General features: G+C 37.7%; 1 pseudogene; it reads right to left on the minus strand.

Moving 5' to 3' along the window:
- The window catches only part of LOC128226431 (fibropellin-1-like), a 48,499-nt pseudogene extending 36,049 nt beyond the window's left edge, over positions 1–12,450 (minus strand).
- Positions 12,451–12,991: the final 541 nt, after the last annotated feature.

Genomic DNA, 12,991 nt, shown 5'->3' on the forward strand with positions numbered 1-12,991 from the left:
ATAAGCAAAATAAATGGACTGATTTACATCATACAGGGTATTTCATAACATATGTCCTTATTAAAAATTGTCACCTCATACATTTAGGTATTACGATTGGTATATGGTATGTGTGCTCTCTATTTCAACTGAAATCGTAAGCAGATGATGAAAATATTTCCAACCTTCCAAGTACAAATACATTGTTTGTTATATTTTTTACGGCAAAATCAATGCATGCTCTTTCTGGCACCGATTTTGTTTTCAAATTATGACTTAGTTTTATGCGGTCTTCAGACATTCAAATATAACATATTTGTGTATTGGAAACCTTAGGATATGTAACCAAGATGCAAACTTTTTTTATGACAACACTTTGAAAAAACCCATTAGCAAATATCTTGAACATCATTCATGCAGCTCGAAAGTCAAACCCAGTGGCAATAATCTCACACTTACTCTAATGACTGGGGTTAAACGCGTTAGCAAGAATCTTAAACAACATTTATGACACCTCGAAGATCAAATCCGTAAGCAATAATTTTTCACAACATTCATGACAACACTCGGGTCAAACGCCTAAGCAATAATCTTACACAACATTCATAGCAACTCCAAGGTCACACCTGTTAGCAATAATCTTACACAACATTCATGACAAGCTGAAGGTCAATGCCGTAAGCAATAATTTTACACAACATTCATGACATCTCCAAGGTCACACCCGTTAGCATTAATCTTACACAACATTAATGGCAACTCGAGGGTCACACCCGTTAGCAATAATATTACACAACATTCATGATAAATCGAAGGTCACATCCTTAAGCAATATTCTTACACTAGTATCATGACAGCGTTAGGGTTAAACCCGTTCGCAATAAGATTTAATTTTCATTAAACTTGAAAACACAATGGTAATACTACAGTAACATTCATGAAAACACTCCGGCTAAACCCGTTATCAGTAATATGACAGTAAGTTTGAAGTAAATTCATAATAAGGGATCATTCCATTTCAATGCAACAAAACAATTTCTATGTTATAATTCAAACGAGACATTTTACGCGATTGTCAGACAGTTGCCACATATCAACGGTAAATTCAATAAAGAGAATGGTGAAATTAGAATTATTTTCAAAAGTTGTCAAAAATTGTAACCGACAAATTATCATAAGAATATAGTGATAAATATTTATTATTCGACACTTTTCCTTAATTGCAATGATATACTACCAAACGTTTTATCAATAAACTTAATATACTAACCAATTTGACAATATGCTCCTTCATATCCAGCAGCACAAACGCACTCAATTCCGTTGATTTTATCTTGACATATTCCACCGTTTTTACAGGGCTGGGAATTACACTCGTTGATATCTGAAAAATAAAACATTACCAAAGCTTAAGTTGTTAAATCAACTCATCTATACAATATATAACTCGGTAGAACAAATCATGCGACAACGCCTCTGTTTGATAATATTTATCAGTTTCATTATCGGTTTTTGAAAACTATTAACTCTCTCCAAGCAAATTAATTTTCGTCGGACATTTACGGCGTCAAAAACGTATTTGAAGTAAGCAGAAGTACCGGACCGAGTCAAAAGTCACAAAATGTATGATATTCCATACACGGAGAAAACAAGTCAAAGTTCGGTTGTTTACCATGTACTGTTTAAATCTTCCACTGCAATGTATGAACTGATTTAACAGTAAATAAATAAACATATTTTTGGTGAAATATATAGAGGGTTATTGTTGTTTCAGTGTAAGACTGAATGTTTCACCGCGTTAACACCGAGGCTTTAAAGGCAACATCACTCGTTATGTTCATCATTGGTGCTCGCGATGGGTAAGTGTTTACTCATATATTCTTGGAAGTCAAAATGTGTTCATGAAGGTTATTCTGACAATGAAGAAACTGAGATTTTACGTTACTCGTTCACGTTACGAATCCTTTAAGAAGTAAGAGGTGATGTGTAAGCGAATGATGGACATAATACATCGCGTAATGATCTCCCGGTATATAACAATTAGTCATTTTAATAGAACCATGTCCGGTTCAACAGCCACAAACCTCTAGGTAAAACACTTCCTTCTAAGCAGATTGGTGACAGACATGCCCTTTGTATATGTTAAGCTCAACCTTTGTCAGACAGGACACAAACGTGGGCTCTGGGTCGATTGATCCAAGAGTTGAACTTTAGAACTAATGTCAATTAATTCCATATGCCTACACAAGCATTTCTGACAGTCAAAAAACTGTTTACACCGGATTGAATCATTGTAAAACGGCCTTCTCCAAGCCATTAGTTTCCCAGGTTGACAAATTAAACCATACCATATACGTCAACGTCATGAAAGAAAGCGTGGACTATATCAATATTAAACATATTGTTCTTAATGATAAAAATTTATGAACGCGAGATAATCGTAATTCTTAACCGCCCACTAACGTTTGTGTTCCCAAATGTTTGATTTGCGCTTACTTTCGGTGGGCCTTTGTTTCACCATTTTTAAATATGGGTCTATTTTGTGACATTTCATCTTCCACTCTTTTGTTCTTAATATCAATTAAAGTTATTTCAAAGAAAAAAATAAGAATTTATTGAGATTAAGAAGAAATTTATCATCAGGTTTAGGTCTTCTCAGTTTTGTTCAACGCCCTATGACTCGCCTCCCGAGTACATATATAGAAGAAAAAAAAAACGTACCGATATCACACCTTGACCCTGTGTATCCCGGATTGCATGAACAGTTGTATCCGCCGGGAACGTCAATACAAAAGCCACCGTTCCTGCATGGTGCCGATAAGCAGGCACTAATACCTAAATAGACATATCATTAGTAATTTTGACAGGAAACCTCTCAGAAATTCACAAAAAACAACAACATTGGTATAATTCTTGTTTCCTTAAACGAATGTAGATATTGCAAGGCGTGAGTTTTAGTAAAACGATGCTTGAATCATGCAGGCAATGTTTCTAAATGTTATAAGCTTGTATTTGAAGTCATCGACTTTGAACTAAAGAGATTGATTAACAAATTGCAGACCGTGTTTGCGCATGCGAGGCAGACAGTACTTCTTTACAATAAATACTATGAGGAGGCGTCAATACTGTGAACACGCCGGATGGGGCAATCTTTGTTCGAGTCCCTTTATGACAAAACATACGTGTATTTGGTATATCTGATGTGATGGTATATTGGATATGACAATGAAAAAACTCGCTTAATTCGAACATTATAACAATAACATTAGAGCATAAAGATAAAGGTAAACATGAAAGCAAAAAGATAATGATGAGCAAATAACAAAGCTTGTCTGTTTTTCTTCCATTTTGCTAAGGACAACTTTTCATTACTATTGTAACGTACTTCCGGGCGCTATTTTATGAAATTTCCTCTAAGTTCCTGGCTTTTGGAAATATATCAATAATTTGCACTTTCATTACGCATACTTGACACGTGAAGTCAGAAGAAAAGTAAATATTCTTTTTATTCAAAACACTTTCAATTGTTTTTTAGAATTTTCAACAAAACCCAGACCTTTTAACAAATTAAAAACCCATATCTTACAACACCATTTTGCTAATGCCACTCACAAGCAAAAAACTTAAGCGACAAACAAGAGGTCTAGTACAGCAGCAATTATAAGATACCAGATGGCTAAGAATTATCATGAGCGAGTGTCACTTTATGTCCGGGTCTTGCGATGTCCGTTTTCACTCCAATTTACTCTAACGTAAATCATTCATATATATTTTAAACAATGTTTTCAGCTATATGTGAATGCAAATTTCCCCATTCAGTATAGCTAACTGCTTATATGATGGATAATAACTAAGGGAGGCAATCGTTTGGCGGGTAGGCTATACTAATAATAATGGCCGCAACAAATATGTACAGTATATTGGTAAAACTAGGTCAGCTTTAAAGTGAAAATAATAGTTAGTAAGTAATAGCCAAACGTTATCGTTGTTCATGACGTTGATTCAGTTATTCGTATATTCGTTTATTTTTAACAAATGATTGAAATGCCTTTCGTTGAATTACTGACTTATCCGTAACCTGACGAGTCGCTACATTCGTAGCAATAGCAAAGTTCCAACAACGGCAGCTATTATCATTTTCGTCAAATATTCAAAGAAGCTCAAAAGCTATCGATAGCTTAATTATTGATTTAACAATTTCGTAAGTGTAAAACTTTCTAACAATAAAAGACAGCAAGAACAAATTGACGAAGAAATTTGACGAATATTTAACAATTTGTTTATCGTTATGTTATTTACAAATGTACGGACTACCGAACCATTGTCGCTTATAATATCGACATCAATGCTGTGGCAATAAGTAGATTTTTATTTTTCGAAAGAACTGAGCCCCGAAATTACAGACAAGCTAAGTCGGGAACTAAAATTAGTGTATTTGAATATTCCTTAATATATTATGATATTTGTCGTACCGATTTCGCAGATGAGTCCGGTGAACAGGACAGGACAGGTACAGTTGAATTCTAACGGAAGGTCTGTACATAATCCGTTGTTTCGGCAAGGGTTGGAGGCACACTCATTTGTCTCTAAAAGGAATCAGGAAAGAAATAATATAGTTATGTTTATCCGCGATTTTTGCCATTAATCTTCTTGATAAAAGTTCATTTATTGCGGGGTTTTTTCTCACCAAACCATTATCTACAAATGGTATATCTCTCTAGGAGTCACGAGACGCATTGTGTAAGCACTTATGTAGGGACCCATTTGTTCGTCTTTCAATCAACAGTACTAAGGCTACAGTCTCACATGCATGCTTTTTTCTCTCTATGGACGAATTATCCTTCGTATGATATTGTATAAACTATTGCTTTAAAGCAATGATCCATATACAGTTACTGACAAGTGCTATAATTCCGGAGAAGGCTGGTTTCATGAAAGTTTTAGGCGGAACTCAATTTCCCCCTTAAAAGCCTACGCACTATTCCGGCGAAGGGCTGTTATCATGAAAACGTAAGACGAGAACATGTTTTCTTAAAATCCCACACATTATTCCGTAGAAGGGCTGGCTTCATGACAATTTAAGATGAAACATGTTTTCCCTCTTGAACTCCTTCTACACATTATACCGTAGTAGGGCTGGTTTCATGAAAATTGAAGGCGAGAACATGCCCCCACCCTTTAACTCCTACACATTATCCCGGAGAAGTGCTGGTTTCATGAAGGTTTAAAACGAGAACATTTTTCCCTCTTAAAGCTGCACTCTCACAGATATACCATTTTTACAACCTTTTTTATTTTTTGTCTTAGAAAGAGCAATTTTTTTGCGTTAATATCTGCAAAACAATGATATAAGATTGCTGACAAAAAATCAGATCGAAGATTTTTATATTTTCGTTCGAAAACTAATGTTTTATGGCTTAAACCGTTACTAACGGTTTAAGAAAAATGCATAAAAATTTTAAACATCAATTTTTGAACTTAAGTTTAAAAATCTGCGATCTATTTTTTGTCAGCATTTTCATATAACTGGTTTCAATGGATTTTCGCAAAAATTGACTCGTTCCAAGACAAAAAAAATAAAAAAAGTTGTCAAAACGTTCAATCTATGAGAGTGAAGCTTTGAAGTCCCACAAATAATTCCGTAGAAGGGCTGGCTTCATGAATGTTTAAGACAAAAACATGTTTCCCCCATTTAACTCCGAAACATTACTCGGGAGAAGGGCCGGCTTCATGATAGCTTGAGACGAGAACATGTTTCCCCCCTTGAACTCCTAAACATTACTCAGGAGTAGGGCCGGCTTCATGAAAGTTTAAGACAGGAAAATGTTCTTCCCCTTTGAAATCCTTTCGGAACTAATTTCGGAGTAGGGCTGGTTTCATAAACATTTATGACGAAAACTCGTTTTCCCCTTTAAACAACACATTATTCAGGAGAAGGGCTTGTTTCATGTAAATTTAAAACCAGAAGTCTTTTTCTGTTTTAAAATCCTACACTTAATTCCGGGGTAGGGCTATTAGACAGCCACAATAACAAACTAGAAAAATACTTGTATTAAAGCACCTTGGTTTTCTTGCAACTGGACATTTATCCTATATCAGCTGGGAAGAAGTTGTGCACACATCAATGAAATGTACTTACCAATTTCGCAGCGAGTTCCCGTGTATCCTGCAGGACAGACGCATGAAAAGAATCCAGCATTGTCAAAACAAGTCCCACCATTTCGGCATGGCGATGATACGCACTCGTTTGTATCTGAAATGAAATTCCTGTAAACATTCGCTTTGCACTCTTTACAATAATCACTAGAAATATATATTATGCAGCATTTTCAGAAGTGTGAAGGTTATAACAGAAACAAACCCTAGATATTTATGAAAAGTAAGGAACTGATGAACGAGATCTAAAATAAAATAGATAAATCCATTGACTCAATCTCACTAGCAAAAAGCTCTCAAAATATTTGAACTTTTCCCATTCTAAAAAAACGCAATAAGTTTCAATATATGACTTAATATGAAAAACTTCAATATTGACATTACTTTTAGGCTGCCAACTTTCAGTTATAGAGGTGAACAAATGTACCTGTTTGGCAGTTGTCTCCTGTATACCCCCTGCGACATGTGCACGTGTAGGAATTGACCCCGTCTTTACACAAGCCACCGTTCAAACAAGGTCCGGACTGACAGTCGTCAATGTCTACGTGGAAATATATCAAATTAAACTACACTTAAATAAAATGATGATAATAATAAATACACTTGAACATTACTGTTGTGTTGTTTGAACCTAATCATTAAAGTTTTTTGCAATTCCTAATATTCTATTTCTGCAAGTACGGCCTTTCAAAATTGTATTTTAAGAATATGTCCAATCAGGGGTAAATAGACAGAGTTTAGTGTTTTTAATTTTTGAATACTATTTTTTTTCTAAAAAATAGGTTCACAGCTATGAAACATGCCCGTATTTTCATGTAGGTGACCAGCACCAAAAAATGACATTGCCTGAGTTTAAAAAATAGCTTGAAAATTGCTTTGAAAGTTTGCATGTCATTGACTTTTTTAAAGTTTAATTTCATAAGAACAGCCTGATAATATCATACTTATTGCGCAACAGGTTCCAGTATAGCCAGGGAAGCATGAACAGGTAAAATAACCCACGTGATCGGAACACACGCCATTGGCACATGGGAATGATGCACATTCGTTTACATCTGAACAAAAGAAGATACGTATTACAAATATTATGATTGTTTTAATTATCCACCTACACAATGCATTGTTTGATGCAAAAAAAACACCAAGCAATAGGAATTTCTAACGTATAGCGAGGCCTACTTTGGATTTCGGATGATGATAAATTATTGAGGATTTATGGGGATTTTCTCAAACTTGTCAAACTATAAACCACAAACCAGCAGAGAAACGCGTTTTCCAAATTATTATGATAATTATGATTATCATATAATAATAATAACAATAATAATAATAATAATAATAATAAAATATATCAGGATTGTAAGATGATTTGAAATATAATTAAACAAAAATGCTGGGCAAATCTGTCAAAACCTTATTAACGAATAAGTATTTAAATCGCACTAGTTTTTCGTGTACTAGAATAGTGTAGCCAATACAAAATACATGTGTTTCATTTTCATAATAAATAAGAAAAATGAATTCTGGTAAGTTATGCGTTTTGTTCATGTTATTTGTCTTTACTTTATTTTTAATGCTTTTCAGTAACTTAGCACTGTTAATATCTAAATCTGTTGCCAAATTTAAACCTTTATTTTCAAGGTTTACATGTTATAACAATACTTTGGCTGTACATGATTTCCTCGTGACAGTTCATTTCGATTGAACCTTACCTGTATGAATCGTATTATGCCGTTAAGGCCAAGCAAATATATGTATTCGTTTGCTTTACAGGCACTATACCTTAACGCAAAAAAGCATTTATAAGAGTCTCTAAAGAAGGGACGATACTAATTTTTCGCTCATACCGGGAACACCCATGTCGATTTGCTGATGTAATTGATGGCGTCAGACAGAACCTTGAACGAGCCAGCACTTTATAGAAGTGGTTCAGTGAAGCAACTCCGAGACCGCCTGTCTGTTAAATTCGCGAAACTGATGGCGTCACGTTTAAATATTGCCGATCCTGACATCAAGTATAAACCGGATAACATTGTTAAAAAAATACATAACAATATACTAAAATATCATCAGTTCAGTGACAAAAACACTATTGGCATTGCGTATACGTAATGCATACTAGTACTTGTTTGTGTAAACGCAATATCCATCTCCAGGGTCCGTATTAATTGAACACCTTAGATTTATAATAAACTATATATTAAGGATTGTTCGCATTTACCCACGTCTTCAACCTGTACCAGGTCCCGCGCCTGTACCAGGTCCTGCGTCTTTACCATGTCTTGTGATTGTACAAGGTCCTGCGCCTATACAGGTCCTGCGCCTTTACCACGTCATGCGCTTGTATCAGGTCCCGCGCCTGTATCAGGTCTTGCGCCTATACCACGTCTTGTGCCTGTACAAGGTCCCGCGCCTGTAGCAGATCCTGCGCCTTTACCACGTCTTGTGCCTGTACAAGGTCCCGCGCCTGTACAGGTCCTGCGCCTTTACCACGTCTTGTGCCTGTACAAGGTCCCGCGCCTGTAGCACATCTTGCGCCTTTACCACGTCTTGTGCCTGTACAAGGTCCCGCGCTGTAGCAGATCTTGCGCCTTTACCACGTCTTGTGCCTGTACAAGGTCCCGCGCCTGTAGCAGATCCTGCGCCTTTACCACGTCTTGTGCCTGTACAAGGTCCCGCGCCTGTAGCAGATCTTGCGCCTTTACCACGTCTTGTGCCTGTACAAGGTCCCGCGCCTGTAGCAGATCTTGCGCCTTTACCACGTCTTGTGCCTGTACAAGGTCCCGCGCTGTATCAGGTCTTGCGCCTATACCACGTCTTGTGCCTGTACAAGGTCCCGCGCCTGTAGCAGATCCTGCGCCTTTACCACGTCTTGTGCCTGTACAAGGTCCCGCGCCTGTAGCAGATCTTGCGCCTTTACCACGTCTTGTGCCTGTACAAGGTCCCGCGCCTGTAACAGGTCCTGCGCCTTTGCCACGTCATGCGCCTGCACCAGGTCCTGCGACTATGCAGGTCCTGTGTCTTCACCACGTCTTGTGCCTGTACAAGGTCCCGCGCCTGTAACAGGTCCTGCGCCTTTACCACGTCATGCGCCTGTACCAGGTCCTGCGACTATGCAGGTCCTGCGTCTTCACCACGTCATGCGCCTATACCAGGTCCCGCGACTGTAACAGGTCCTGCGCCTTCACCACGTCATGCGCCTGTACCAGGTCCTGCGACTATGCAGGTCCTGCGTCTTCACCACGTCTTGTGCCTGTACAAGGTCCCGCGCCTGTAACAGGTCCTGCGCCTTTACCATGACATGCGCCTGTACCAGGTCCTGCGACTGTAATAGGTCCTGCGCCTATACCAGGTCATTTACAGGGACTGGATCGTAGGGACCGCATAGTGGCGAAATTAGACTCCGAGGATGAAGAAGACGGCAAGCGGCCTAGGCGTTAAAGGCGAATCGCCGACCTTATTCGAGCGAATAACGAATTGTATAATGATTTTATGAGGAACACAGTACCCAGAATCCTCACAGATTTTGGCATTGATCGAAATTAAAAATCAAACGAAAAACGTAACAAACTGTTGTTTCATTTGAATGTCATGTTGCTTGCGAAACACATAATACTATTTTTATTGGCCGAACTAACTAAATGTCCCCCGTATAACTTGTATGAAACGTCCGTCATCCGACTTAAACCTCGCCATCAGCTCTCAGTTAGAAATACCTATTATCGGTATGTCAAGTTTAAATTCGAGGTTCACAAGTTAGCGGAGATAGGGCTAACATGTTACGTACTAATTTAGTTAGTTAAAATATATGTAGGAAATATGAATTGATATAAAGCTCTGTAATTTTTACCTATTTCATAGAGTTGCCCGGTGTGTTCTCTTGGACATGAGCAGTTGTAGGAGTGAGCTCTGTATGTCTTACTTATTTCATGGAGTTGCTCGGTGTACTCCCTTGGACAGAAGCAGTTGTAGGAATGAGCTCTATAATTCTTACCTATTTCATGGAGTTGCCCGGTGTACTCCCTTGGACAGGAGCAGTTGTAGGAATGATCTCTGTAATTCTTACCTATTTCATGGAGTTGCCCGGTGTACGCCCTTGGACAGGAGCAGTTGTAGGAATGAGCTCTATAATTCTTACCTATTTCATGGAGTTGCCCGGTGTACGCCCTTGGACAGGAGCAGTTGTAGGAATGAGCTCTGTAATTCTTACCTATTTTCAATGGAGTTGCCCGGTGTACTCCCTTGGACAGGAGCAGTTGTAGGAATGAGCTCTATAATTCTTACCTATTTCAAGGAGTTGCTCGGTGTACGCCCTTGGACAGGAGCAGTTGTAGGAATGATCTCTGTAATTCTTACCTATTTCACGGAGTTGCCCGGTGTACTCCCTTGGACAGGAGCAGTTGTAGGAATGAGCTCTATAATTCTTACCTATTTTACGGAGTTGCCCGGTGTACTCCCTTGGACAGGAGCAGTTGTAGGAATGAGCTCTGTAATTCTTACCTATTTCATGGAGTTGCCCGGTGTACTCCCTTGGACAGGAGCAGTTGTAGGGATGAGCTCTATAATTCTTACCTATTTCACGGAGTTGCCCGGTGTACTCCCTTGGACAGGAGCAGTTGTAGGAATGAGCCCTGTAATTCTTACCTATTTCATGGAGTTGCCCGGTGTACTCCCTTGGACAGGAGTAGTTGTAGGAATGATCTCTGTAATTCTTACCTATTTCATGGAGTTGCCCGGTGTACTCCCTTGGACAGGAGCAGTTGTAGGAATGAGCTCTATAATTCTTACCTATTTCATGGAGTTGCCCGGTGTACTCCCTTGGACAGGAGCAGTTGTAGGAATGAGCTCTGTAATTCTTACCTATTTCATGGAGTTGCCCGGTGTACTCCCTTGGACAGGAGCAGTTGTAGGAATGAGCTCTATAATTCTTACCTATTTCATGGAGTTGCCCGGTGTACTGCCTTGGACAGGAGCAGTTGTAGGAATGAGCTCTGGAATTCTTACCTATTCATGGAGTTGCCCGGTTTACTCCCTTGGACAGGAGCAGTTGTAGGAATGAGCTCTATAATTCTTACCTATTTTTAATGGAGTTGCCCGGTGTACTCCCTTGGACAGGAGCAGTTGTAGGAATGAGCTCTGTAATTCTTACCTATTTCATGGAGTTGCCCGGTGTACTCCCTTGGACAGGAGCAGTTGTAGGAATGAGCTCTGTAATTCTTACCTATTTCATGGAGTTGCCCGGTATACTCCTCTGGGCAGGAGAGTTGTAGGAATGAGCTCTGTAATGCTTACCTATTTCACAGAGTTGCCCGGTATACTCCCTTGGACAGGAGCAGTTGTAGGAATTGATTCCATCAAAACACAACCCTTCATTCTGGCAGGGCTGATTGGCACAGTCGTCAATGTCTACGAAAAATCATATTCAGATGAAATAATGAATTATATTTTAACTTTCACTTTTATCAGTCAATAATAAGGTATTAAAACAACCTTTACATAAATCTAAAATTAACTTTTAAAGTTTATATTTTCCTTGAATTATACAACCACTATCAATACGTTGTCTTGGTTGCTACCTTAACCAAGTACTTAAGGCAACTCACTTATATGACAAAGGACTCCAGTGAAGCCATTTGGACAAACGCATCGGAAGTCATTCACCTGGTCTTGACACGTTCCCCCATTCAAACAAGGATTCGAAGCACACTCATTCAAATCTGTTAAGAGACGCTACACTATTCATTAAAAACTGTAGGGACACATGCTTTAACGGATCACATCAAAATGAACAAAATAAGATAAGATTTATTTAAAGTCGACAAGACATATACAGAAAACATAAGCTCTATTGCGCTTTTATAACCGACAGTAAAACAATAAAAATGTTATATCTTTAACCCTTACAAAAATATATCAAAACCCTTATAGCTATCCTGATAAAACAAACATCTGAAGAAAAAGAACTTTATGGCTATATCTGTTGACCTAGATAATCAACTTCACTGTTTAAAATATATAGCAAGTAAGATTTTGGCGGACTTTTCTAATTTTTATAATTTAATTTTGTTATTAAATGATGGCGTACACCTTCCATATATTTCCCAAACAGAAGATCCAATACTACTTTCATTTAAATAGTGAACTTAATTTTTTATTAAAATACCTGATCCAAAGTATAACTGTCATTGAATATTTACGAAATTCCGACTTTATTTGCAAAGGCTTACTCACGCCGAAGATAAATCAACAAAAGTGCTGACAAGGTTTTTTTAATAACACTTTTGAAAAAAAATCGTCAGCACGCAGTGTACTCATTTTCACTTCTCTGCAAGTGGACTTGGAAGGAGCAATACATTAAGTGTCAAGTTTAAACTTTCTTTTTATGTTAAATCGCAAATACACGAATCGTGTCATACGAATAAAGGTTTACTTGAGATCGCATTTTGGCCACATTCACGAAGGGAGGAAAGGACCAATTCAGATGTTAAATATTCAACACATTATAAAGTTATTTGAACATATATGTGTTCCTCATTACATGATATAGATTGATATTAAAAATAAGCATACATGCAACGATCACATGATAGGTATGAAATTGAAAATGGAAAGACATAAAATAGCATCAGAAAAACAGTAATAATAATACGTAAGTTTGTATTGAGTATTTATACAGATAAACAATGAGAATGTATTAGCGTCTTTGTCGGCAACTTTTGCTAGTCAGTAGTTTGATTAATAGAAGATTACAAGAGACCTATTTTAAATCGTGTTTTCTTTTCTTTCTTAATATACATAAATGTATTATTGTGATACATATGTGAGTTAACTGAAGTTTAGCTATGTTCAGATATGA

Source organism: Mya arenaria, chromosome 1 (assembly GCF_026914265.1).
Source record: "Mya arenaria isolate MELC-2E11 chromosome 1, ASM2691426v1".
Lineage (NCBI taxonomy): Eukaryota > Metazoa > Mollusca > Bivalvia > Myida > Myidae > Mya > Mya arenaria.